We start from the raw sequence: 26,545 nt of genomic DNA, 5'->3' as shown, positions 1-26,545 counted from the left end.
CCGTCTACCTAGCGATCGCCTCTAACTCGCAGATCTGCAGATTGTCCTTAAATGCGCCTGATTACTTCGCCTTGGGCGATTCGGCGCAAACTCTTCCAGCACGAGAATCTCTAAGTTTCGAATATATATCATGTAACACTAAATTACTATAATGTGACGAGAGGTACGCTTGAGTTTTATACATACACTGAGGGAAAAATTTTTGTAAATCAAATTAATTTGCCTTCTTGAAACTTTTGCTTTAAACGGAAGGAATTGTTTGTTTCATTTAAGCAAAAGCATTTAATTTCAATTAAATATGCATGTTATTAAGTACATTATTTTCATTTATATATTTTTATATTTAAATACTACTTTCGTAAAATATATACTATAATTTATTGAATTAAATATATATTTTTTTTAATTAAAAAATTTAAAATTTTTGGGAATAAAAAATGCATTTTAATAAATATTTTGTAAAATTAAAATATAAAAATATTTAATTAAAAATTATATTTTTTTAAGCATATATATATTTTTAAACATATATAAATAAATACTTAATTTAAGCAAGACGTTTTGAATACAAGTAAATACGTAATTAGTACCCACCGAATAAATAGCTTTCTTGAGTTAACTAAAATTTTTTTATTTCGACATAATTTTTTCCTCAGTGTATATAAGCTTAACGGAGAGAAGAGGATTAATTATATTTTTTTATTTATTTATTCAGTTATAAATATAACTCCTAATTCTAGCGGACAAGTCTAACGTTGTAATATTATAAAGATAAATTTAGCAGGACAGTTTCCGTGTCAAATTTCAGAGACACGTGTTTAAATTTTAAATACGTATATAAAGAAATATTTTAACGCTCACTCACGCTTTTAAAATAATTCAAGGCTATCTCATAAAAAATGATTTCTAAACTTGTGATACATAATTATAGACGTTAGGTATGTATCTTACTCTCGTTCATTATTATGTGTGTATACTTATATGTGTATACCTTTCTTTTTAAAGGAATAAATAAAATATTGTCTCTCGCAGACAATAAAAAATTCTCGCAGATAAGTAGAAAGAGAGAGAGAGAGAGAGAGAGAGAGAGAGAGAAGGGGGAGCGTGCATTCTCGCGTGACTCTGTGCACGCTCGATTAAACGTGCATTCACGATCGATCAAAGGTCGATCGAAGTCGACCACGAACTGAAAACAGTAGTCACGAGAAAAGCATGGGGAGATCGGGAACTATTTGCTCGCCTCTGTAAATATCTGCCTGCAGAACGACTTCGACTGGTCTCTAGTGTACGTACACACTATGTTGCTTGTACGTCACGTATATATGGGGTGTCCCAGGAATTACGCACTTTCCGTACAGACGATAACAGTAATTTCAAAAATGACGAGTGTTTTAACATCCCAGCTTTAATAAGCTTTAACAGTCTTTTTATCGCCAAAAAGATGTCATAATAAAATTACAAAAAATTAATTATTAAAGTTTTTATAATTATGTGCATATTTTTATAATTTTATAATAATATATACGGAAAGATAATTTTATTTGTTTTTTGTTACAAATCTAAAAAAAAACCTTGCTTCCAGATTTAAAAATTTTAATTATATTGCTCAAACTTTTTTGCAAAAATTTATATAAATAAATGAAAAACGATATTTCGTTATTTAATTAAATATAGTTAGAATTGAATGGACGTAATTATTATTGATGATCGGAAAGCAAGTTTTCGAAACGGAAGTAAACGCGCATCTATCGCACACACAGTGTACATGAGGCGAGCGCGATTTTTCCGCGGGGAAATGCCGGCTTGCATCTCGCCAATTTCCAGAGATTATCGCGCCCGAAGACCGTGCGAACCTCGGCCTAAGACGAAATTAGGGAAATTGTTGATGCACGAGTTCGCTGATTATCCGAGAGCATCAATGGCGATATTCAAGCATCCGTCGATTACTAAGTAAATATATGCCGAGAGCGAGCCACAAATCTCGCTGTAATTACTCAACAATTTTGACATTTATTACAAATTATTACACGAAGGCTGAATAATTAAAATCGAAAAATCACAATCACGATTATTTCGATACCTTTTGCGCGCGACGAGCCTTTTAACGACGAGCGAACGCGAGTTTTCGCTAAAATACAAACGAGAAAAGTGCAAAGGACCGCGCGCATTTACTCCCGACAAAAATGAGAATGAGAAGCAGTTAGCCCGTCCAACGCTCGCGGCGATGTAAATGCCAGTTACATGTCGAAAAGCGACCACCAAGAGGTGAATCGACGAATCTCGATGCGTCGAACGTAATACGAACTATCCCACGGGAGCGTTTAACGCGTTCGAAAATGACCCCGCAGAGGAAAGCGCAGATGAGGAGGAAGAGGAGGCGCGGGGGGCGGGAGGGGAGCGGGATACACAAAGGGTTAGAGAGCCGGCTTTCGTCCGACAAGGGCGATAAAAAATTTATTCGACGATTCGTCGGCGCCGCGGCGCCGCGTCGCGAACAGAGAAAAAGAAAGATGAAATAAATAGAGGAGTACGAAGAACAAACTAGTAACGCAGTCTCTCTCTCTCTCTTCCTTTCTCGTAAAAAAAATAGATAAAGCAAGATGGATTAGAAAGAGAACGCATGCAAAAATAATAACTGTCAAATTATCGAAGATTATCATCGACTTTAGAACTGCATAATTCTTCCTTTCATTTAAATTTTAATTTAAGGTTTCGATTCCAAAGACTAAATTTAAATTCGATTTTCATTTCTATCGAGGAACTTGAGAATTTGTATTCCCATTGGTATTCATTGAAAAATTTTACAATGTGAAAGCGAGAATTCATATGTCACTTTTGGCTAAACATGTGACAAGTGTAATTATGGTAAATAATTCTAAATAATTCTTAAACGTGAATGTATCGTCGATAAATTGACAATTATTTAAAATAGAATAAACACTGACTCACCAGTCGATGCGTCGCAAATGTCACTTCTTTCGATTCATCCGTTCATCCTTTCTCATCATCATTCCGTTCCTTTGTCCTTGAGTAATCCTTGTTGTCCTCTTGCTTCCACAATTATGTAAAGTTTTGGTTAGTCAATTAAGTTAATAATTGCACTTAAACAATCGCCCGTTGTTTTATTCGGCACTCCCGACACTTGTAACTCGCGAAATTCACTTTAATTAGAAGATGAAAAACACGAGCGCGATCATAATTTGTCTTTATATTTGCACTAATGTAGGGAGACTGACACGATTATGGGAAATTTAGGCAGGAGAAATATAGAAAAGTGGAGAGGGAAGGGGACACGTCATCGAGCGTCTCGACAAAAGCGCGTAAAAAAACTGGATATACTTTCGCAATATAAACAAAGGTAAGGAAAGATCGCGATTAGACCGACGCTTTTATCACAAAATCTTGATCTATTTTCACAGCAAACGATAGTCATTATTGAGCGTAGATTGTGTATGATAAATTTACGGTTCATTCAGCGTATTTACACTTTTTATTTACACTTTTCGCGCGCCATCGTAATGACACTATATTATTATTAAATATGGCGGCACAAATAGATTGTTTCGACACTTACATTGAAAGGCATATTAACCGATGCGCACAATTGATGTATTAAAATTACAAGCCTCCTCCCGATTCGACATTTTATTCGTTTCCACGCGAAATTTATTTTTTTTGACAGATGGAAAGACGCGAGAAATACGAGAAAAATCTTGTCATTTATGAATATCGAAACATGCTTTAATCGCGCAGATCAATAAGAGCTTTCGGATAATCGGCCGTTATTTAATTTCGCACTCCCGATATTCATTGACACATAAAATAAACTTTCGACGGATAAAAAGACGCGAGAAAGAGCGAAATTCACTCTCGTACTAGCGTTAACGCGAGGGGACTGACAGGATTACGGAAAATTTAGGCTGGTTGAGTGGATGGGGAGGGGGAACGCCTCGCTGAACGTCTCGGCGCGCAAAAAACTAGACATAACTTTGCTACACAAACAAAGATAAGAAAGTGAGAGAGTCGAGCGATGCTTTTATTATGAAAAAAAAATCTCAATCTACGTGTAATATTTTCATGGCGAAACAATAACAACGAGGATCATTGTCGAGAAAAATGTGCGAGAAACTAATAAATTTAAATACGAAACGCGACTCGATTCGGAGCACTAGTTACTATAATAGTTACCTTCTCGCGCGCCACCAGTAGTGGCGCGATATTACTATTACATGGTGGCAAATAAATATTTCAAAAGATGTTAATCTATGTCACATACATAATCGGTGCACTAAACTGTAAGCCGCCCCTCGAATTAGCATTTCAAATATCTCGGTCATGAAAATCACACATTCAACGGGTGAAAGAATGACAAACACATCGTTTACAAATATCGAAAAGTGTCTCAATCATGATCGTGCATGTTAATAGACGTAGTCAGATAATCGTCCGTTTAATTCGACACTCCCGGTTACACGGATTTCACTTTCGACGAATAAAAATACGCGAGCGCGCGAGCGTAATTCACCTTCGCGACCGCGCTTATGCGAAGGGACTGACACGATTACGGAAAATTTAGGCGGGTTGGGTAGGTAGGGAGGGGGAAATAACACGTCACCGAACGTCTCGGTAGAAGCGCGCAAAAAAACTAGCTATAACTTTACAACATAAACAAAGGTAAAAAACTAAGCTCGAGAAAACGAAGCGCTTTTATTATAAATTCGCGATCCATTTTCACTCTCGAAGCGATAATATAACGAAATTGTTGAACACAGTATATGTGAGAATACGATAAATTTAATTATAAAACGCGACACAAATTCGGAGCACTAATTACATCTCGCGCGTCATCATAATAGCGTGAAATTATTATATACGTCATAAGTAGATTATTTACATTTATATATAAATTATTATATATAACAATATAGGCGCTATAAATTATTATATATGACAATATAAGTAGATTGTCGACACTTATATACTGAAAAGTGCGTTAATCGATGCGTATCAAAAGTGCATAAATTACTCTTCAATTCAGCGTTTCGAATATTCACTTTCACACGGAATACACTTTTACACAGATAAAAAGGCGCAAAAAATATGGAAAGAGCGTAATTCAATATCTTTGCATTATTGACGATAAAGTTACGGAAAAAATAAAAAGGATGAAAAGTACATACGTCATGAAACACTCGCCATAAATAAAAATAAGAAAGAGAGACGCTCGATCGGTTTGTACAGAAACGTTTGACCAATCGGGAGAGGAGAAGCGAAGGTTGGTCCTGATTGGTCAATCATGCAGCACTTTATCCGACGAATAATTTTCAATATGAAAGTGCATCACGCGTTCCACACTTCATATTATAATTTATATTCTCGCAAGTGTTAATCATAACCTTATTTAATTAAATCTTATTGAGTCGTTTAATTATCACGGTAAAAACTGATCGATTTTCAATAGTATCGAGATTCGCTTTCTTATCTGTCGAGAAGGGATTCTCGCGTAGGACGTTTCTTGGAAGAGACGCGTTCGCTTCTTTCCTAGAAGAGACATTCGACGACGCGTTCCTCCTCCCCACCTATCCCACTAGCCTAAATTTTCCGTAATTCTGCCAGTCCCCTCACGCTGCTATGAGAGTGAATTACTCTCTTTCCGTGTTTTTCGCGTCTTTTTATCTGTCGAAAATGTATTGTGCAAACGAGTGCGGAATCGAACGATTATTTATAAGTGTTATTAATCCGTACAATTTCGATCGTATATCTTTCGATATAATTTCTTTATATATTCCGTCTCATTTTATCCACAGAAAAGCGAATTTCATTTGCAAGCGAATATTTTATGTCGGGAGAAGGATAGTTTATACGCATCGATTACACAATAATTATTAATCCATTTTTAAATATATCGGTAAGCATTGAATAACCTATTTGCTGTCTTATAAAGTAATGAAGTTACAATGGAAATATAATTATTGAAAAACATCGCTCTTCATATTTCTTCTTTAATATTTCCATAGTATTTTTTTAAGTATAATTCTTTTTCAACTACATAATTTTATCAAATATTAATCGAAGTCGGTCGAGCCTTTCTTATATTTATTCATATCGAAAGGTTTTTTACGGTTTTTTTATATTCAACGATGTATTTTTTACTATTTAATCAAACTATATTTTTTATAACCTCTCTCCTATCAATCCTTTCGCCAGTACGAGGATGAATTACGCTCTTTCTGTATTTCTTTTTATCTGTTACAAAAGTATACTTCATATATAAATATCAGAAGTGCCGATCGAATAACGGGCGATTATCCGAGTGCGTCTATTAAGCTACATGATTATCATAATTAAGGTATCTTTCGATATTCGTAGACGGCAAAATATATTTCTCGCATTTTTTATTTGTCAAAAATAAATTTTACGTGTGACTGAATATCCGAAATGTCGAATTGAGAGGTAGATTTGAGATATTGATTATGCACTATCAATTAACACGTTTTTCGATTTTACAGTACCGAAATAATCTATTTGTTTGCCACATGTATTATAATAATTTCGCGTTATTATGGCAACGCGCGAGAGATAATTAGTGCTCTGAATTATGTCCCGTTTCATAATTAAATTTATTATGTTCTCACACAGAATGTATGAGAACATATTAAATTCAATTCAACAATGTGTCCGTTGTACTATCGTTTGCCGTGAAAATCGAGATTTCATAATAAAAACATTGCTCTCTCTCTCTCTCTCTCGCGCGCGCGCCGCGCTTTCTTATCTGTGTTATGTTGCGAAGTTGCCTGACTTTTTTTGTGCGGGAGTCGTTCATTGGCGCGTGCCCCCTCCCCACCTACTCAGTCAGCCTAAATTTTCCGTAATCCTGTCAGTCCCCTCGTGCCCTCGCGCCCTCGCGTTAACTCTAGTAAGAGAGTGAATTTCGCTTCTTGTCGCGTTTCTTTTTCCGTCGAAAATAAATTTCAAACGGATATCGGGAGTGTTGAATCGAACGACGAGTGATTATCTGACGACGAAGTGTTTGTGTTTATTGACCTGCACGATCGTGATTAAAGCATCTTTCGTAAACAAGATTCCTTCGCATTTCTCGCGTCTTTCTGTCTGTCCAAAGTAAACTTCGCGAGTGAACGAATATCCGAAATGTCGAATCAAAAGAGACAGGTTAGTCTTGACATCGGTTAACAGGTTTTTCAATATATTTAAAAGCGTCAAAATAACCTATTTGTGCCGCCATATTTGATAATAATATCGGGGCCATTGGTGGCGCGCGAGAAGGTAACTAGTGCTTCAAATTGAATTGCGTTTCGTATTTAAATTTATCGTATTTTCACACAGTTTTCATAGTGATTCCCGTTGTTCTATTGTTTTGCCATGAAAATAGAGATCGAGATTTTATAACAAAGCTTTGCTCGAGCCGCGCTTTCTGATTTTTGTTGCAAAATTATGCGCAATTGCCCAGTTTTTTGCGTGTTTACATGTCCGATGACGCGTCTTCCTTTGCATTCCTATTAAATCTGCCTAAATTTTCCACAATCACGTCAGTCCCTTTACGTTAGCGCGAATACAAAAACAAATTGCGATCGCGCTTTGTGTTTCTCGCATCTTTTTATCTATCGGAAATGAATTCCGCGTACAAATGAGCGAGAGTCAAACAATCGCGACGATTATCTAAGTGCGTCTACTATTTGCACGATCGTGATTAAAGCATCTTTCCATATTTATAAACGATAAGATTATTTCTTCGTATTTCTCGTGTCTTTTTATATCCATCGAAGGTGAATTTCGCAACGAATATCCGAAATTTTAGGAACCAGGAAACAGTTTATGGTTTTGATGTATCGATTATGTAATATATACACTGAGGGAAAAATTTTTTTAAATCAAATAAATTTGTTTTCTTGAAACTTTTGCTTTAAATGGAAGAAATAGTTTATTTCATTTAAACAAAAGCATTTAATTTTAATTAAATATGCATGTTATTAAGTACATTATTTTCATTTATATATTTTTATATTTAAATACTACTTTCGTAAAATATATACTATAATTTATTGAATAAAATATATTATTTTTTTAAATTAAAAAATTTAAAACTTTTGGGAATAAAAATTGCATTTTAATAAATATTTTATAAAATTAAAATATAAAAATATTTAATTTAAAAAAAATATATTTTTTTAAGCATATATATTTTTTTTTAAACATATGTAAATAAATACTTAACTTAAGCAAACAGACGTTTTGAATACAAGTAAATACGTGATTAGTATTCACCGAATAAATAGCTTTCTTGAGTTAACTAAAATTTTTTAATTTCAAGATAATTTTTTCCTCAGTGTAATGATCAGTTAATACATTTAATATGTTTCTAAACATTGAAATAATCTACTCGCTGAGTTATAAAATAATAAATGATAATAAATATCGCATCGTTAGTAAAAAAAAAATACAATTAGAGAAATACATTCCATACATTCTACTTTAATATTCTTTCAAAATGTCGTCTTTTTTTATATACATAATTTTATCGGATCGCGAAAATGTCGCTCGTGTTAGTTTTATTTATCTCGCGAAGGATTTCTCGCGCGTGGATTTTTTCTCGGAAGAGACGCGCTCGCTTCTTTCCCCGAAAGAGATATTCGACGACGCGTTTCCTCTCCTCCTCTACTCACCTACCTTCCTGGATTTTTTTCTGTAACTGTTACACTCGTATTAGGTTTAATTACGCTCTTTTCGCGTCTTTTTATCCGTCACGAGTATATTTCGTGTGTTAAATGGGAGTATCGTGAATGCTCGAGGTCACGGGAGATCGTCTCATTGTCGATAAATTTATTAGTCCACGTATATAATAATGTGTCCTTTGACAATCGGCGTCGAAATAATCTACTCGCATTACATATGGTGGATTTGGAAACACGTGTGAATTATCGATTAGTGAATTAGTGATAAGTGTATCAGTGTACAGTGCAATTAATAGACTGTCTCATCGTTTGAAGCAAAGGGAGCAACCGGAAATGGAAGGGATCTCTCTTGGTAAACAGATGCGGAAAGAAGTGAGGCATTCAACGACGGTGAGTGAAATCAATTATTATACATTTATAATTGTCAATTTATTTTTTATTTTCTGAAAACAATGGTATTAGAAATCGGATTATATTTTGATTAATAATTTATAATTATTTACAATTATATCCGGTCGTCTATTTTAGTCCCGATTATTTATTCTGTCATTCATCATTGATGTTTACCGATGACTCAATAATTGTAATCGTCGAGCGCATTAACTTTACCAGCGTATTTGATTAGCATTCGATCGTAATCCGATTACATTTTATTCAACTCCGATCATTAACGTGTATCTTGAACGTCACTCCTCGCGAGCGATACAAATCGTCGAACCTTGTACATTAGTTAAAATGAACAACGTTCATTTGAAAAAGACGCGAGAAAGGAACGGTGAAATTAATGCGCTTTTAAAGCTTAAATTACATCGGCGCGCGAACAAAAGGCATTAAGTGTATTTGCATGGCGGATACGCATGCATAAATACATTTGCATATTTACGATATATTTACATTCGCGTGCGCGCGCGCGCAGGCGCGCGTGACAGATTCAGTTATCGCACCCGGTATCCGCGAGCCGCGATAATGTCGCTATCGATGTCGCGTATGTAGATACCGAGCGGAATTAAAAAGAGCCGGAATATAAAGATCGCACGCCGGGACGGCGATCGGAGGTGCTCGCAGGAGAGACGAACGTTAATGATTGCGTAACAGCCGGCGTTTCTCGGCTCTTACGCAACGGCAAAAAATTATGCAATGTTTCAGCGAAAAGTCTGCGTTCGTCAAGACGCACTTGGAGCGTACGCGCAATTATTGTCGAGGAAATAACGTAGGAGCGCACATAGTTGCGCCTCGATCGAGTCATTTTAATGCTCGCTTATTTGCTTATACACACGTGTACGTAAGCAGGATTTAAACTCGTTGATCTCGAGATAGGAGCGAGAGATTCTGCTCTATCTCTCTCTCTTTTCCGCGTCTTCGATATGTAATAATATGTAATAATAGATTTAAAATATATAGGAAATATGTATAGAGAGAGTTTAAAATAGCTCGATTGAAAATTATATTTAGACTTTAAGTATGCATTTGTTTTTTAACATGCCGTTTTTATGAGATACCAGGTATTTTGCATATAACTTATATTTAAATTCTATATTTAAACGGCTCGGTTAAAGTGCATTTCTCTGTCCCCTAATATATTTCATTTTTCTTCTTATGATTATCGAGCAGTTTGACGAGGCGTAATAAAAATAATCGAGAAGAAGCTTTTAATAATATAAAATTTTTAAATAATGTTTTGAAAAAAAAAATGATTAATTTCTCAAGCAGAGTAGGGAAAAAAACAAATTCAAAAGGCAACATTTTTATGTTCAGTAACGTACACTCGTGGTATAATCTAGTTATATAAATATAATTATTCCAAATGTCTTTTTTAGTTATAGTTCATTTTTATATAACGCATCTTTACAATGTTGCCTTTTTTAGACTGTAAATTTCAGACGAATTCTTCATGCTTTTCACGGTAAATCAAGGCGCGATAAATTTCAGAATAAAACGAAGCGAAGCGAAATATTTTTTATGCTATCACGTTGCATTATAACATTCATTCCGTTAATCCGTTCCAAATCTTGAATATTCATTATCGAGTTACGTGTTAAAATACCATTCAATTCTTGTTCCCTTGAACGGTTTATTCTACATCGTTGAGTTGTCGGACGGCTTCCTTTTTTCCTATTCTTTTTTTTTCGTTCCACGCGCGACCAAAGATAATAATTAGCCTCGACTGAAATAAAGCCGGCGCGAGTCTACGGAAAGTCTTGGGCAAGTCGGACCTGGAGTCGTCGAAGCCCGAGCATTACGACATTAACGTAGTGTGTGCAGGCTCATTCCGCTAATCTTGCGTAGGCACGCATGTTGCTCGTGCTTGTCGGAAACGCGACATCGTCGACGTCGCTCGTCACGGAACAAGAAGGCCTTACGTGGTTGCATGCGCGCACACGTACGCACACACACATACGCACGCACACATACGCACGCACACGCACGCAACATCGTAAGCGCGCGCATACGATACGCATACGTTGTACGATGCACGAGGCGTAAACCTCACGACGATGTCGTACCTCGAATTAAAGCGCGTATTTTATCGGCACAATTTCGTCGCTCATCCAATACTGTCTCCCTGAAAATTGGGCAATTTTCAAAAGTCAAAGAACGCCGTCGAAAGATTCTTCGCGCCTCGCTGTTTAACCGCGTTTTTTTTTTATCGCTTATAACACGCACACACTTGACATATTATCATAGCCCTGGATGGCTATCGATTACATTCATACATTATAATAAAGTGCCTTGCATGCGTTTCATTATAAGATAATGATAAGTTTGTTCTCTTTTTCCACCTGCACTTTAAACGCGGTTTATTTTAATTTAATTTTTTTAATTTAAATTTTGTACCTTTTCCATTTTTATTATTTTATTATTCTTGAATTTTTTTTATTATTTTATTATTTTTGAATTTTTTTTATTATTTTCAATTTTGCCGAAAGCGTCAACGGGCGAGTAGAATTGCAAGTATCTGATGATTAGAATAAAATTTTCAATTATTCATGTGCGACGTGGGAAAATTGGGCTGGGATTCTGTATTTTTTGCGAGAGAGATTTAATCTCGATTATTGTGTAATGAAAGTAAACAGCACTCTGACAGATAACGTGCGACTTTCGACTCGATCGACTTGGGGATCGGGGAAATTTCGGAAACAATTTAGAACGAAAATCGATCGTCTGTTTTTACACGTGAAGATAGCGCGAGCTGTTGATTACGCGCGCGCGTTTACACATACTGCGAAAACAATGGCAAGACACGGTGCGGAATAGCTGACTGGGCTATTGTTACAACTGTAACTGCGATTAGCATTTAATCCCATTTTCGGCAGACATACGGCGGGGAGGGGGAGGGCGAGACGTGAATTCCGCAATTGTGTGCCCCGGAGTTTTCCGCGGGAGCATCGTGAGAGAGGCAGCTGCGGAAGCAGAAGGAATGCGCATTCGCGGAATATAACGTCCGCCGGTGGTATTTAGAGTCTTGCCTGCAGGCACTTTCGAAGGTTTAATCGTACAATTTTCGAATATCTCGGTGAACGCGACTCTACTAGCCGTTGGCTATCATCGGTTAGATGTGCATTATATTGTTGCGCGCGTCGCGTTTCGATATCGAACGCGGGTCAATTGGAAGGAAAGGAGAGGAGATCAAATGTATACCAAAATCTACCTTAAATGTCTTACCTGGCGAAGGCACTTTTTATTTTTCTTTTCTGCGAAATGGACATTGTTATACTTAATTTATTAAAAATAATACATAATTTAGAATAAAGTTTAAAAGTGTAGAATTTTTCATATTTTAATTATACGAGATTACTCTCTAAAAGTAAATCAGCGTGTTATCACTGAAAAACAGTAAATAGTCATTAATTATAGAAGTTATAAGTACAGCACTGTAAATCAGTGATATTTTATTGGAAGAATCAGTTAATAATTTTGACTGTTTCAATCAGTAATATTTCTCAGTATCAGTAATTTTCTTTCATTATTGTCAATAATAAACTACAATTAAACTACAATTCATCTCTCTATCTATTTCACGTCAAATTAAAAATTTTATTTTATTTATATTACATGCATATTGAACTTGCTATTTTAAGTAGATAACGAACGAACAATTTTCATCAAGTCGCCAGACATTTATTTGTCCGACTCATAGATTTGATTTAATATCTGAAATTAAATCGAAGTAATATTTTTAATTTTATCTTTCGCTCTTTGCAAACTTTATATGATGACTAAAACTAAATACGAAAGAAATAGTGTAATAGCATTAAACGGACGAACTAGCGATTACTGGTTTTATAGTGAATTTTATTTTAACTGACCATAATCAGTGAGATATAAATAAAATAAAATAACAAAAAAAAGCGTTTCCACTGAAAATCAGTAAAATATTCACTAATTCTCAGTGAAATCTTATTTTACTGTTTAAATTAATGATATTTTCACTGATTCACTTTTAAAGTGTATTGAATAATTTTGTAAAGAAGCTAATTTTTGCATAATAATTTCGCACCCTAATAATGTTCATAGCTTGTTCCAATATTTTTGCTAATCTTGAATATATTCTTATAAAACAGAATATTAAAAGTACTGTAAAAGTTTTGCAAGGCTTTGTTATTTGTGTAAAGCTTGTAAAAAAAATTAACTTCCCCCCAATCGCGACTTATACAATAATAATAATAATAATAATTTCGAATTGCGTAATAATGTAGACGAAGAAAAAGGTTTGGTTTGAAAAAAGAAAAAAGAACGAGGGATTCTTCTCCTCGTCTTAATACTCGAATTATATTTTACATATGAATAGCTTTGATCGTATAAAAGAACATTAGGATATTCAGACACAATCGAGACTCCGTTGTGGACACGAGGCTTTCCGAGTCTGGCGGCATTAACGGCGAGGCCACGTCGGGCAGAGATAGAATCTTCGCTACCTCTCGATCTCTCCCGCCCACCTTTAGTAATGTGCGTGACTGCGAATCGGCTCACGCATACGGGCACGCACGCACGTATGCCTGCACGCACGAAATCGCGAGACTGGAGGTTAACGTCAGAAATCCCTCGCACACGCCAGGTCTACTCTTTATGATGTTAAGTGGCGGTGGAATCGCCGCCGAGAAGCGGTTTCGCGCGATTTATTTGGAATCCGCGATGAAAATAAAAGCGCGCGCGCGTTATTTGTCATAATTGAAGCAGCGGCGTATAACTTAAGCACGTAACATGAGCGCACACACACCCGTGTAGCTATGTACGGCGTGAGGTATTAATTATGTCATGATTCCTATATTCCTCTTGCCCGCGGCCGGCAATTAGAACGTTGCGCAAGCTTTGCGCTCGCGCTGGTTGCGCAATGCGAGACGCGGCAAAAGTCACTCCTCGCTGCCGATTCTCGCGCGAGACTGAGCGACTTGGGCGGCGTCGAAATTTCGGGGATCGTCGACGTATTGGCGGAAGATATTGGAGTCGAGAAGACCTAGTCTAGCTAAGCGGTCAATTAAGTTTGATCCGATTTGCGTTTCTCGCGCGGCGATCGATTGATCGCTCGCTCGCTCGGCCAAGTCATTAGCGTCGGATTTAATCTGCCGTTCAATTTTCCGAGGACAAGGTAAAAATGCTAGAGACAGATAGATAGATGACTTTAATTATCTCGGGACGGATATCCACGGACATGGATGTGTATAATGTAGCGCTATCAAAAATGTCACGTTACCTGGAATTAGTAGCAAATGATAATGATACTTGAAATTTTTTAATAATATATTTTCGATTACACAAAGCCAATAATACGCATTTTCTTTTATCATAGCTGTGACAAATATTGAAAATTTTATTACATTTATAAATTTTTTTTGCCCGCATAATAATATTTAATATTCTCGCGATGTAATAATAATTTTTGTTCTCTTACTTTTACTTTCTCGTCAATTATTTTTTGCGAGATTATAGATTTTTTTCGCATGTTTAATCTTTCGGAATCGAGAGAAATAAGGAGAGATGTAGGAGAAGACCGAGTAGATTCATAGAAGCCGCGATACAGTACGGCCGAGCAACAGTAGTCATTAAAACAGGCGACCGTGAAGTAATCACGCGATGTCATCGAACTCTGCGATTACTCCGAGATAAACTGACGGATTTCATGCGTCTCGAGAAGGGTTCAAATTGACGTACCTTACCTTATGGGCCACGGTGTTATATTTAAGGAACTAATGACTTCCTCGCAAAGTTTCTCTTTCTCTCTTTCTTCTGCGAAACATGTCGAATTCGAAAAGCTGAGCGATCGAAAAGTTAAATATTTTCTTTGAAAACACAATCGGTTCACTTTATTTATTATTTATTTTTATAACAATTCTAAATCCATTAAAATTCCTCTCTTTATCCTACGAATAATTATGATGACTAGAGCTTTTGATTCTATCTTATCTCTGAATACATATTACGATTATTGATTTTTTTTACATGCGGAGACAAAGAAACTTGTAACACGTCCAATAATTTCTCCACTTAACTTTTTGATCATCGGAGAGATCGATAATATCCCTCTATTGTATTAAAAATTTATTTAACTTAAAAAATGGCGAAATAACGCACGCGAAATATCCGTGTAATAAATAACATACATAATAATAACAACAACAATAATAATAACAACAATCTTTTTTCTAAATAACGTATAAGAAGGGTATTATAACGATAGCGCTCGCGGGAAAAGCGTTCGCTCGCGAGGACTTGATTTACGTGGGATCGGAGTCATGCGGGTACCGAAGCCCGCCGTCGTGGTTGCCGGGGAACCCGCACACCATCGTCGTGTAAACACGTACCGCGGAGCTTAGGTGTAATGCACACGTCGCCCAGAAATACACGCACCGGCTACGTGCTCTCCTCTTAGGACGGTCCGCTCGAGAGAATCGCGAGGGAGATTTTACGACGGACGCTTCTTACAGGCGCAAACTTACTTTCGGCTCGCGTTCGGCGCGTTCCATAAAACGTTATCATTCTTTCACATCCCGCACGCGTGACTCCGCGCAGCGAGTGCACTCGCTGTTAATTGCGATGTTGACGCGCTTATGTTAAGAGCGAGATGCGTTCGGAAACATCCCACGATTGCACACGTTAATCGCTCTCCCGCTGCCTATTTCGATTTAACCGACACTTATTATTATTCGGTATTATCGAAGGAATGAATAAAAATGATTTCGCAATATTATATTTTTTTATGAGGAACGATAGAAAATATTCTTGCAAAAGAATTATGAAAAAATTCTGGAATACATTAGAGTTTATGATAATTAAAAATTAAATATAAAAATATATATTTATATATAATATATATAAATACAATGCGTTCAGAAACGATAGAAAATATTCTTGCAAGAGTATTAAAAAATTCTGGAATATATTAAAGTTGATGATAATTAAAAATTAAATATAAAAAATATATTTATATATGATATATATAAATAAAATGCGTTCGGAAACACTGCACGGTTGTTCACGTTAATCGCTCTCCCGCTGCCTATTTCGATTTACTCGACACTTATTATTATTCGGTATTATCAAAGGAATGAATAAAAATGATTTCGCAATATTATATTTTTTTATGAGAGACGATAGAAAATATTCTTGCAAGAGTATTAAAAAATTCGGGAATATATTAAAGTTGATGATAATTAAAAATTAAATATAAAAAATATACTTATATATAATATATATAAATAAAAAATATATATAAAATACATATAAAAATATATATAAATAAAAAGTATATAAAAATAGAAAAATATGCTGTCCACTTGATAAAATACTTAATGGCTTAATTGACTTTTTATTTACACATCGATATTTTTATCGATATCGTTATCACGTACATAAGGTAGGAAGTAGCAATATCGATATGATACCGATCTGCTGCATAGTATCAATACTTAATAGTTGAAAGTAAGCAAGCTCGCCGTACGTTTCTTTCCCCTGCATGCGTGGCTTTATGCGAACGTACAGACACTCTGGCATACGCTCGATCAACCGCGCTCGTCGCCAAAGCCGGATATATCGAGATGGAGGAATCAAGATTTTATAACGTCGAGACGATCGTCTCAATGTGATTTTCAAAGACACTTTTAGATCCCTGCAACTTGATAATGCAACGGCATCAATTATATAAAATAATTAATTAATTCTTTATTTATTAACACATTGATAAATATGTGGCTCTAAAAATTTAAACATAAATACAATGGAACAACGGCAGTAAGAGCCAGCGCAGGTTTTTTGCACATATATTATATACAGTAGTGTACTATTTTTCGATTACACTAAATCAAATATTTTCTTGATTACATTTAATCAATATATTATTATTATTATTATTATTATTTGACCGGGATGGATCTTGTTAGCGATGGAAAGTTATATTGTTTCTGGTTTTTATTGTCTATTATTCTATCTGTTTGCGCAAAGATGGCCGGAACGTACGCATTATTTATATTGATTAAATGTAATCGAGAAAATATTTAAATTGTTCCATTGTATTTATCTTTATTTATTAATTTTTTAATTATTTTCGCTTCATGCACAATGTAAAAATCTCCCCAAGATACACGGCGCATAGTCTCTCTAATTTCTGTTGTAGAAATTAATCTTCGAATCTCGTGATGTTTCGTTTCACGCGGATGCAAACTCGGAGTTACCCCGCAATCTCTCTCTCTCTCTCTCTTTTTCTCTCTCTCTCTCTCTCTCTCTCTCTCTCGGAGAATCATCGGTACGTATTTCGCGCGACGGAAATTACGGCGCGTAATCCAAATCGCGCTCGATGCGACGCACTCGACTCGCAGATTGCGTCGCCAATCGGTCGCGGATCTAGATTTGTCTCGAGAGATTTTTCCGTTTGCGCACCTCTCCGGCAATTCCGAGTCGCGCAATTCCAAGTGCGGTGCCACGCAGCAGTCACGCATTATACCGCATCTCGGCCACCCTCGCGACCGTCATTATCTCGAGAATCGAGAAAGGGAGAGGGGGGGGGAGCTCTTATAGCAAGGGCGAGAGAGTTGGTTCGCCGCCGGGATAATGACAGTCCGACAGACGGACAGTGCTCCGGTGACTGAGAAGCCACGGCGCGCGGCGTGGTTATTAAACTTATTCTACTCGGCGTGGGGTGAACGCCGAGCTACAACATACAGGTCGTGATATCCGAGAATTAGTCAACGAAATACCTCTAATTACTTGAGCGCGGAGCGACGGCGGAACGCTTTCTATTATACATTTAATTGCGACATCGCGCTTCGGAAGCGCTGCAAGAGAAATGTTGTGTGATCTTCACTCATTTATATATATATTACTACCATACCCGGTGAATATATAGATTTATAAGTCGCAAGGAGATTAGCTAGTAGCAGAAGAATATACTATTTGCTCGTGTATCTTCAAAGAGAGATTTATCAGATATTTTTTAATTTCGTCAACTAAAAGATTTGGAGAAGGAATATAAAATAAATGTATAATTTTTCTAAATTTATTTTAAAACTCTTCTTAAAGAAAGAATTGCGTCGTTCGGGGCAAATTTAAAAACTCGAGAAATCAATACGTATCTACTAAATTTGACTAAATATATTTACTGACATTTTATCTCTCGATACAAGGATAAGGGGGAAGGAAACAGATAGTTTAAATTCCATTCAAAATGTGAAATAAATGTTTGATCGATCGGGAAGAGACGTCAATCTTTCAAGAGTTAAAATAGACGTTGCGAAATTACAGATTTAACCCGCGACCCTTGAATTGTCAAACGATCATGGGATCACCGGCGGTGATGGAATATGCTCTCCGCATCGCTCTCACGATCTTCGTTCTCTCGCGAAACGTTTACTCCGGCCAGTGGCCGGGAAAAACTCGCGTTATTAAGCCGCGGCGCAAAAGTCCTCCGCGTCCCTCGTCCTTCTTCCCTCCCCCTCCCTTTTTCTCCTACGGGCCTACCAGCCTCGGCCACGTCCACGGCGAAGCTCGCTAGATTAGTTCATTATCCGCCACGGCGTGTCTTCTGTTTTTGCGCGCCGTGAAAATAGATTTGTTGCAAGATCGCGGTCGCTGCGTTCTTCTTGCGTACGCGCGAGCGCGTATGTAAAGGCGAATTTACACGCTCCGCTCTTGATGATCGCGGATGAACCGGATGAACCGTCCGCGCGTAGCAGAGGCATCGAACGAGCACCTTGTTTCTTTATCAACGGTAAATATAACGACCAATTTAGAGAAACTTTAAGTCTCTTTCAGTAAAATGTTGCATTTTTACATCTCGGACATATCGACGATATAAAAAATGAAAGAAATTACAAAAGAGGTCGAATCTCTAATAAATATGAGCTACACTGAGAAAAAAATCTGATTGTATTAATTAGAATTCTGGTAGCTTGAAGTATGTCTGTTGGAAAACGGACGAACCAGAATTCTTGTAGGAATTACCAGATGAATCTGATTAATTCCTTCCCGTTAAATTTACCAAATTTTCTGGTTAATAATTTTCTGGTTAATACTAAACTCGCTAGCACCAAGTCGACTAAAATTTTTTCCATCTAATCTCAAAAATCTGTTTAATATTCTGAATTCCAATACGATTATTGCATAAATTCAATCCAGATTATTGAATAAATTATTTTAAATTCAGTTTGTTAGAAATTAAACTAATAAATAGTGCACTGAAAAAAAATCTGGTTGCATTAATTAGAATTCTGCTAGCTTCAACCAGTATGTCTGTTGGAAAACGGACGAAAACCAGAATTCTTGTAGGAATTACCAGATGAATCTGATTAATTCCTTCCCGTTAAATTTACCAAATTTTCTGGTTAATAATATTAAACTCGCCAGCACCAAGTCGACTAAAATTTTTTCCATCTAATCTCAAAAGTCTGTTTAATATTCTGAATTCCAACACGATTATCGCATAAATTCAATCCAAATTATTGAATAAATTATTTTAAATTCAGTTTGTTAGAAATTAAACTGATAAACAGTGATGCAAGAAGAGGATGCAGCTCAAATACACACAATCAGAGAGCTAGCGTCCTCTTTCTGGCACTACTGCTTGTAAGAGAAAAAAAATATACCTTGGATTTAACATTAATAGTTCTTTATATACATTTCATGGCAAATATTGAATACGAGTCAAGTTAAGAGTGGCAAGCGAAGAAATTAATGTAACAAGAAATTTGATAGATCCAACCAGAAAATACTAACCAAATTCTTATAATAAAATCTATTAAACGTTCGAATTATAAAAAATCGAGTCTTATCACGATAACTAAAAATTCTTGTTTGATTTAATCAAAATGCCTTCAATCAAACGATTTTTCTCAGTGTACGTTTCTCCCATCTTTTCATCGGTAGAACTCAAATTACGAACGGGGAAAATTACGTTGAGGTCTGTTTTAGAGGAGAAAGAGAGGTAGAGAACGTGAGGGAGCGAAACGTTTTCGGGAGATACCCTTCTCGCTATCTATGATGCCGTTCGACACGTGCTTCGCACGACCGTGTCGAGTTCGATTCGGGACCATCCCGTGTTGCACCCCGCGCATTCGACACACGGGGGGCCATTATGCACCGACGAAACTGACACCGGCTCTACCGGTGTTAAATTGTAACATGGTTATCAGCCGGAACGTTCGACGTGGCCCGCGTGCATTCCCACGGGGAGGGGGGAAAGGCAATGCCGGAGTGCGGCGGCATTTTTGTCGGCCGCGTATCATTATCGATTCACTTTTATCCACGGCGAGCAGCGACCGCACGTGTGTATGTGTATCTATATAGTGTGCGCGCGCGCTCGCAGGTGTACGTCGCTCTTTACACGAACAGGAAGTCCGAGGCTATTACACGGTACGGCACGGATAAAGCGGGCCTCACGTATCTCGCCGGCTCTTTAAAGCGTATAAAATATCGCGCGCGTCCGCTGATACAGCGCGCCTACTATCCGCGATTAGAGCTATTTTTGCGATAATACGTCTCGTAATGGGATCTCATCGAGGAGAGAGAGAGAGAGAGAGAGAATCGCGGCGCCCGTTCACACAAATTACGCGCCCCCTTAGCGAGGTGGCGTAACATTGTAATGATACGTTTAATCGCGTTAGTCGGTCTTGATGTCCGTAACCGGGAGTTGTATCATAAAAGTGTTGCTCGATCAATCTTATCAGCTTATTAATACATTTTATAATTTGTAAATATATTAAATAATTTGAAATTATATATTACATTTATTAACATACACATATTACATTTATACAGTTTTTCTTAAACTATGTAATATATATGAGAAGTCTGTGTAATGTGGTTCGAAGAATGTATAGACGAAGGAAAGCGCAGTCAACGTGAAATATTCTATATATATTATACCCTATTATGCCTCTGAAAATGTTTGAAATCGCCGCACTGTATATAGCTGCCATTATCGAAGCGCCAACTCATATCCGCGTGTTGTTTCATACACAAAATTACATTAACCGACGTTAACTAATTCACCGGTGGAAGGCAGATCCCTTTCTTTCAGGACGATAATCGCCGGACACGAAGCGGCTGCGTATTTAATTCGGAGCGATTTTACGAGAGATTCCTCGGAGGAAGACACGGAGGGAGGGAGGGAGGGAGGGGGGGGAGGGGATAAATGGCGCTATGAAAATGTCAGTAATTAACATTGCCGCGCGAGATTTATCTTCGACCGAAAGTCGATTTATGTGTATATCGAGGGGATTAGTTGAGAGATTCCCGGCAAAATTATTCGTTGATGTTAATTTCGCGTAGAGTATGCGTAATGCGCGACTACGAAATGCTAGGTCTTTACCTGCCAACTGCAAAAAACTCACCGCAAATTTTACAAGCAACGTTTGATGTTAATCTCGCTCGGTTTTATGCACGCGGCACTCGTTCTTATAGACTTCTTCGATGGAAGCTTTACGTGCGACAGCAGCTGTTGAAAGATCGTTACTGCTACTGCTTGTTCTCACAAGAGAAAGAGAGAGAGAGAGAGAGAGAGAGAGAGAGAGAGAGAGAGAGAAAGCTGAAAGGAAAATGGGAGCAATCGCTACGGCGATGTATCTATTTGCGACGCTAAGTATGCCTCTTGTCCTTGATTAATTCAAAGCGGAAGATAGATGTGAGCGGCGTGGTTGAGAAGAACGAGAGGTGAGAGAAAGTGCCATAAAAAGATAGGATAACCGTGCTATGAGGTTGTTTTTTTTTCTGAAAAGTTTTCCTGAAAAGAAAATTTTTTTTTGAAAGACTTTAATAACAATACTTTATAAAAATCACGAAAATACATGTAGGCAAAAAGATGTAATCGATATTAATTATTTAATTTTGAGTTTATAATATAGAGTTTATATTAAATATTTAATTTTGAGTAGAAAATTATAATATATTAAATAATTGGGTTTATATTAAATATTTAATTTTGAGTACAAAAGTCCTAAAAATGTGAACGTCAGCGTTTACATCTTTTTTAAAGAATAATAAAGTAGAATACAAAGAATCGATGTGCAATTACATTATAACTACCACCCACATAGTTACGTATATTATTGGCATTACATGATACAGAAAGTAAGACTAATCTAGCGGCACCATCTAATTTAGGTTTCCCAGAGTCGAGTCTGCGAAGTCAAAGATCAAGTAGCGTAGGACTACAAAAAGAGCGACGCGAGCCCCGACCGAGAGAAGAGAAGATCGAGCTTAAACCTTTTAGCTGAATGCACGCCTACTTTGCCTCTGATTAATTTCGTGCGAATGCACGAGTAACAATCCAACCTTACTACTTGTCAGTCAGCTGCAGCGGTAGTCAACCTGTCCAAGTACATAGACACGTACACGCGAAAATGCAGACGTACTTGTGATCTTAACACGCGCTATTCAAGCAAATATCCGATTATTAATTAATCTCGAGAGCAAAATTTTTCTCCGCTTAAATCGACGAAAGATTCGCGTGTCATTCTTCAATTTTCTTCAAATTAATCATTCCAAAATTATATACACGAAAAATTGAAGAGAGGAAGATGTTTCCTCCCATATGACAATGTTACACGTTGCCGTACGCGAATATAAACATCGATATTTTTTCTCCGTTACTCTCGGAACAGCGTCTTGAGACAAACCGCGAGGGAAGGACACGTGCAGATACACGCGGCGCGTTTAAAGCCTCCGCTTTACCGTTGATTAATTTCGCGCGAGCGCGTGAGTAACAGGGCGGCAAGTAACAACCCGTTCGACAAGTCGAAGCGGCCGGCCCCTCTGTATACACAACAGGATGACTTATCTTTAGTTCCTCGCTTTCTTCCCGTCGGCGGGATTCTCTTCCCTTTCCCCTCCGCCTCCTTCCCTTCCTCTCATCGCGCCGACTTTTCGCGCCTCTCCTGCTCGAGTACACGTACAACACGTGTATTAAAAATGCGTATGTATGTAGAAGCGTCTCTACTCTTAACAGAGAATATGTTGATTTTCTCATCTCTCTCTCTCTCTCTCTCTCTCTCTCTTTTACATTGTATATATATTTACAATAGAATAGAGCGTGAGATTTTTCAAACATTCTCATTTATGCTCGAATGATTGCCAAGATCGAAAAAGAGGCACATTTTGTTTTGAAATAACGAGATAAATATTTGCTTATTGAAATAAATTTTTTAGTACATGCAGTTTTTTTTATTTTTGTTTCAAAATTTTTCTTCCACTTTCGACTTTAATATTCAACCCAACATTTACTTGAACTGGCCAGATCATTCTATTTTGAAATTATTTAATTCTAATAATATAAATAATATAAAACCGATCAAAATTCTCCAGAATAACGAAAGGACATGGAAATTGCAAATAGGAATAGAGTTGCAATTCGGAAATATTTTTTGGACAAGTAATTTTTCGAAAATCTTACATGTGGAATAAAGCAAAGTATATGATTGAACTTTCTGGATTTGCTTTCTTGCATATTGCATTTTCTTGAGATATTTTTGGAGTCATATTTATCGTCAGATTAAGCGTTACGCGTTATTCCGGAGGATTGCAAAGGATTATGATTAAAAAATGCGGTCGGCTCATTGTCGCGCCGGCTTCTCAAAAACACAAACTCCTCGTTGCACTTTATATATTTCTTTTGTTCTTCATTCGCTTTATTCCATCTCGTCGGAAGTTGTTTTATTTGCGTTCTTCTTTCTATCGCGCGCAAGCCAAGTTGATTGATCGCCAACGCGATTATCGCTCTAAAAACGGCACGCCATGTTGGAACCGAGTCAAGAAAATATGCTAAATTGGCGCCCGATCGTGGAAAAAAGCACGAGCGATCTGTTTTTCAAAATTACGCTCTCGTTATACTCGATCCACATACGGGCGTGTTAATCATGCACGACGCGTTTAATTTCGATCGCAGCGCGCAATACTAGCTTTTGATCAAAATTCATGAGGAATAAATAATTGGGCCGTACAGCCGATAATTAAACTCTGTATTCATAAAGACCCTTTCACGTCACAGATATATCTTATTATTGATGTATTTTGAACACTATGAATGATCATCCTTTCAAAGAATTTTGTACTTCCAAAAAAATTTGCGAATTAATTTAGCTTAGGGACTTGTAAGTCGTTTCTTTAACAACAGATTTTAAATCTAGGATTCTCTCTCTCTCTCTTTCCCTTGAAATCTAAACTCCTATTTATATAACATCAATTCATAAAATTAATTAAAAACTAATTCTTTTATTCATTAAAATTTTCGTAGATTTATACATGTATTACACATGGTAAAAATTATAAAAAAGATTACGGTAGAAATTACATGTAAAAATTACGAAAAGCACTATGGTAAAAATTACGTTCGGTACATGTCATTTTTGAGGCACCAGCAAAGTAACAAAATTCTATTGCTATAGACGACAATATATAAATAATTCAAGTATATAGATAGCTGATAATTTTATATTCCCGCATTTTTTTTCTGTTCAGCCTTTATGCGCGACAGAGTATCGATTTTCATTTATTTTCTTTAAGAAAAATAGTTCTTATAGATTGGTATTTTAACTTGTAATCGCGAGCTCTTTATACCAATATAACGCGTAGAAGCGGCCTTTAACCTTTCGGACTGTAGTTTAACCGCTGCATCTCGCGAATGAATGGCAATGGTATAATGCAAATTGCAACTGTAAAAGCAACCTATTCGCTTTTATCCACGGAACGTTGTACGTGCCTATAATATGCATTAAGATATTGATCGATAATGAAATCTATCGAGAAAGATGTGAATCATATAAATCGTGCATTTCAAAATTTTTCTTTTATTTTTCACCTTGGTATTAAATTTAATTTCTGCTTTGATATTTTAAGTTGTCAGATTACCTTATTTTGAAACTTAATTTATTTAGTTTTGCCGAAAGATTCTCTTGGAAAACTGTTAATTTACTGCCTTTTTTTGGCGTACAAAATAGAAACGTTAAAACAATTTAAAATACAATACAATTTCTAAAGAAATTTATGAAAATCCCCTAAAATTTATAAACGTAATAAAATATAGGCGCAAAATTTTAATTACTAAATTACGCGTTGCTTTTTTATCGCATCTGCTATTTCTAATATGATTAAAGGAAATAGATGATGCATTAATATTAATGGGAATGAAACTGTGAAATATAAATCGGAGAAATTATAATTAACGCTAGAATTAATTTCGACACTTTTATTTCTCATCAATAAGCTGTAGGAATAATAAAATGAAACATGATGACTCGTGAATAGTCATTCATTAATCATTCATTAGACATCATTGACCTTTGTTAATTGTATTATAACAGAATATTTCGCTATTCCGTTGATTTCAATTTATAATTTAAATCCAAAACTATCTCGTAGACGAACAACTCAATCTCGGTGTTTTAGAATTGCTCAAGTTCCGAAAGATAAAGAAGGAGAGAACGATCGTCCAATTATATTGCACAGTTAGCAAATAACAGTACGATATAATATGGCGATTTGTTTGACTCGATTGTGCTCTGCAGACGACGACGGTTACGTCACATTTCGCGCTCTCTCAGGGCGCGCTGTACATGCATAGTCCTCGGCGGAGCGGAAGATCCGCCGCGTGGGAACTCGCGGCATGCGACCCGCTTACACCTTGTAAAAGGTTAAACGGGCTCTTTAACGCACACCCAGAAGAGACCTGCTAGAGACCTTTCTATAGCCGGGAAAGCACGCGCGCGGTCGTCGTCATTATCAAACAGTCGTGTCCGCGGCTTCGCTTTGCTTCGATCGATTCGCGCGATATCTCGCTTCCTCTCCTCTCCTCTCCTCCTTTTCAAGGGAAGAGACGAGTCGTTGCCGTCAAACGTAACGCGCGCGGTTTAATCGAGTCCAGAGCACGGTCCACTGCGACGCTTCCGATGCAAATGCGATTTTCGCGAGCGTTAATCGCGCGCAAAATTTTCGTCTTAACACGAAAATTTTCGGCGACGAAATTACAAATGACACACTGAGAAAAAAATCTGGTTGTATCAATTAGAATTCTGGTAGATTCAACCAGTATGTCTGTTGGAAAATGGACGAACCAGGAATTACCAGATGAATTTGATTAATTTCTTCCTGTTAAATTTACCAAATTTTCTGGTTAATAATATTAAACTCGCCAGCACCAAGTCGTCTAAAATTTATTCCATCTAATCTCAAAAGTCTGTTTAATATTCTGAATTGCAACAAAATTATTGGATAAATTCAATCCAGATTATTGAATAAATTATTTTAAATTCAGTTTGTTAGAAATTAAATTGATAAACAGTGTATTGAGAAAAAATCTGGTTGTATTAATTAAAATTCTGGTAGATTCAACCAATATGTCTGTTGGGAAATGGACGAACCAGAATTCTTGTAGGAAT

At 36.7% G+C, this 26,545-nt stretch overlaps 2 protein-coding genes across 2 annotated transcripts in view; one reads left to right on the top strand and one right to left on the bottom strand.

Moving 5' to 3' along the window:
* LOC105258198 (protein bric-a-brac 1) overlaps window positions 1-3,408 on the bottom strand; it is a 71,605-nt gene extending 68,197 nt beyond the window's left edge. Inside the window, exon 1 of the mRNA XM_025414278.1 lies at window positions 2,950-3,408. The gene's annotated coding sequence lies outside the window, so the exon portion shown is untranslated. The remainder of the gene's footprint in view (window positions 1-2,949) is intronic.
* A 5,563-nt stretch (window positions 3,409-8,971) lies between these two features.
* LOC105258197 overlaps window positions 8,972-26,545 on the top strand; it is a 119,698-nt gene continuing 102,124 nt past the window's right edge. The window contains exon 1 of the mRNA XM_025414308.1: window positions 8,972-9,080. The gene's annotated coding sequence lies outside the window, so the exon portion shown is untranslated. The remainder of the gene's footprint in view (window positions 9,081-26,545) is intronic.

Source organism: Camponotus floridanus, unplaced genomic scaffold (assembly GCF_003227725.1).
Source record: "Camponotus floridanus strain SB8 unplaced genomic scaffold, Cflo_v7.5 scaffold8, whole genome shotgun sequence".
In the NCBI taxonomy this organism is placed as follows: domain Eukaryota; kingdom Metazoa; phylum Arthropoda; class Insecta; order Hymenoptera; family Formicidae; genus Camponotus; species Camponotus floridanus.
The sequence above is the reverse complement of the archived record's forward strand: the minus strand, read 5'-3'. Positions and strand labels throughout refer to the sequence as shown.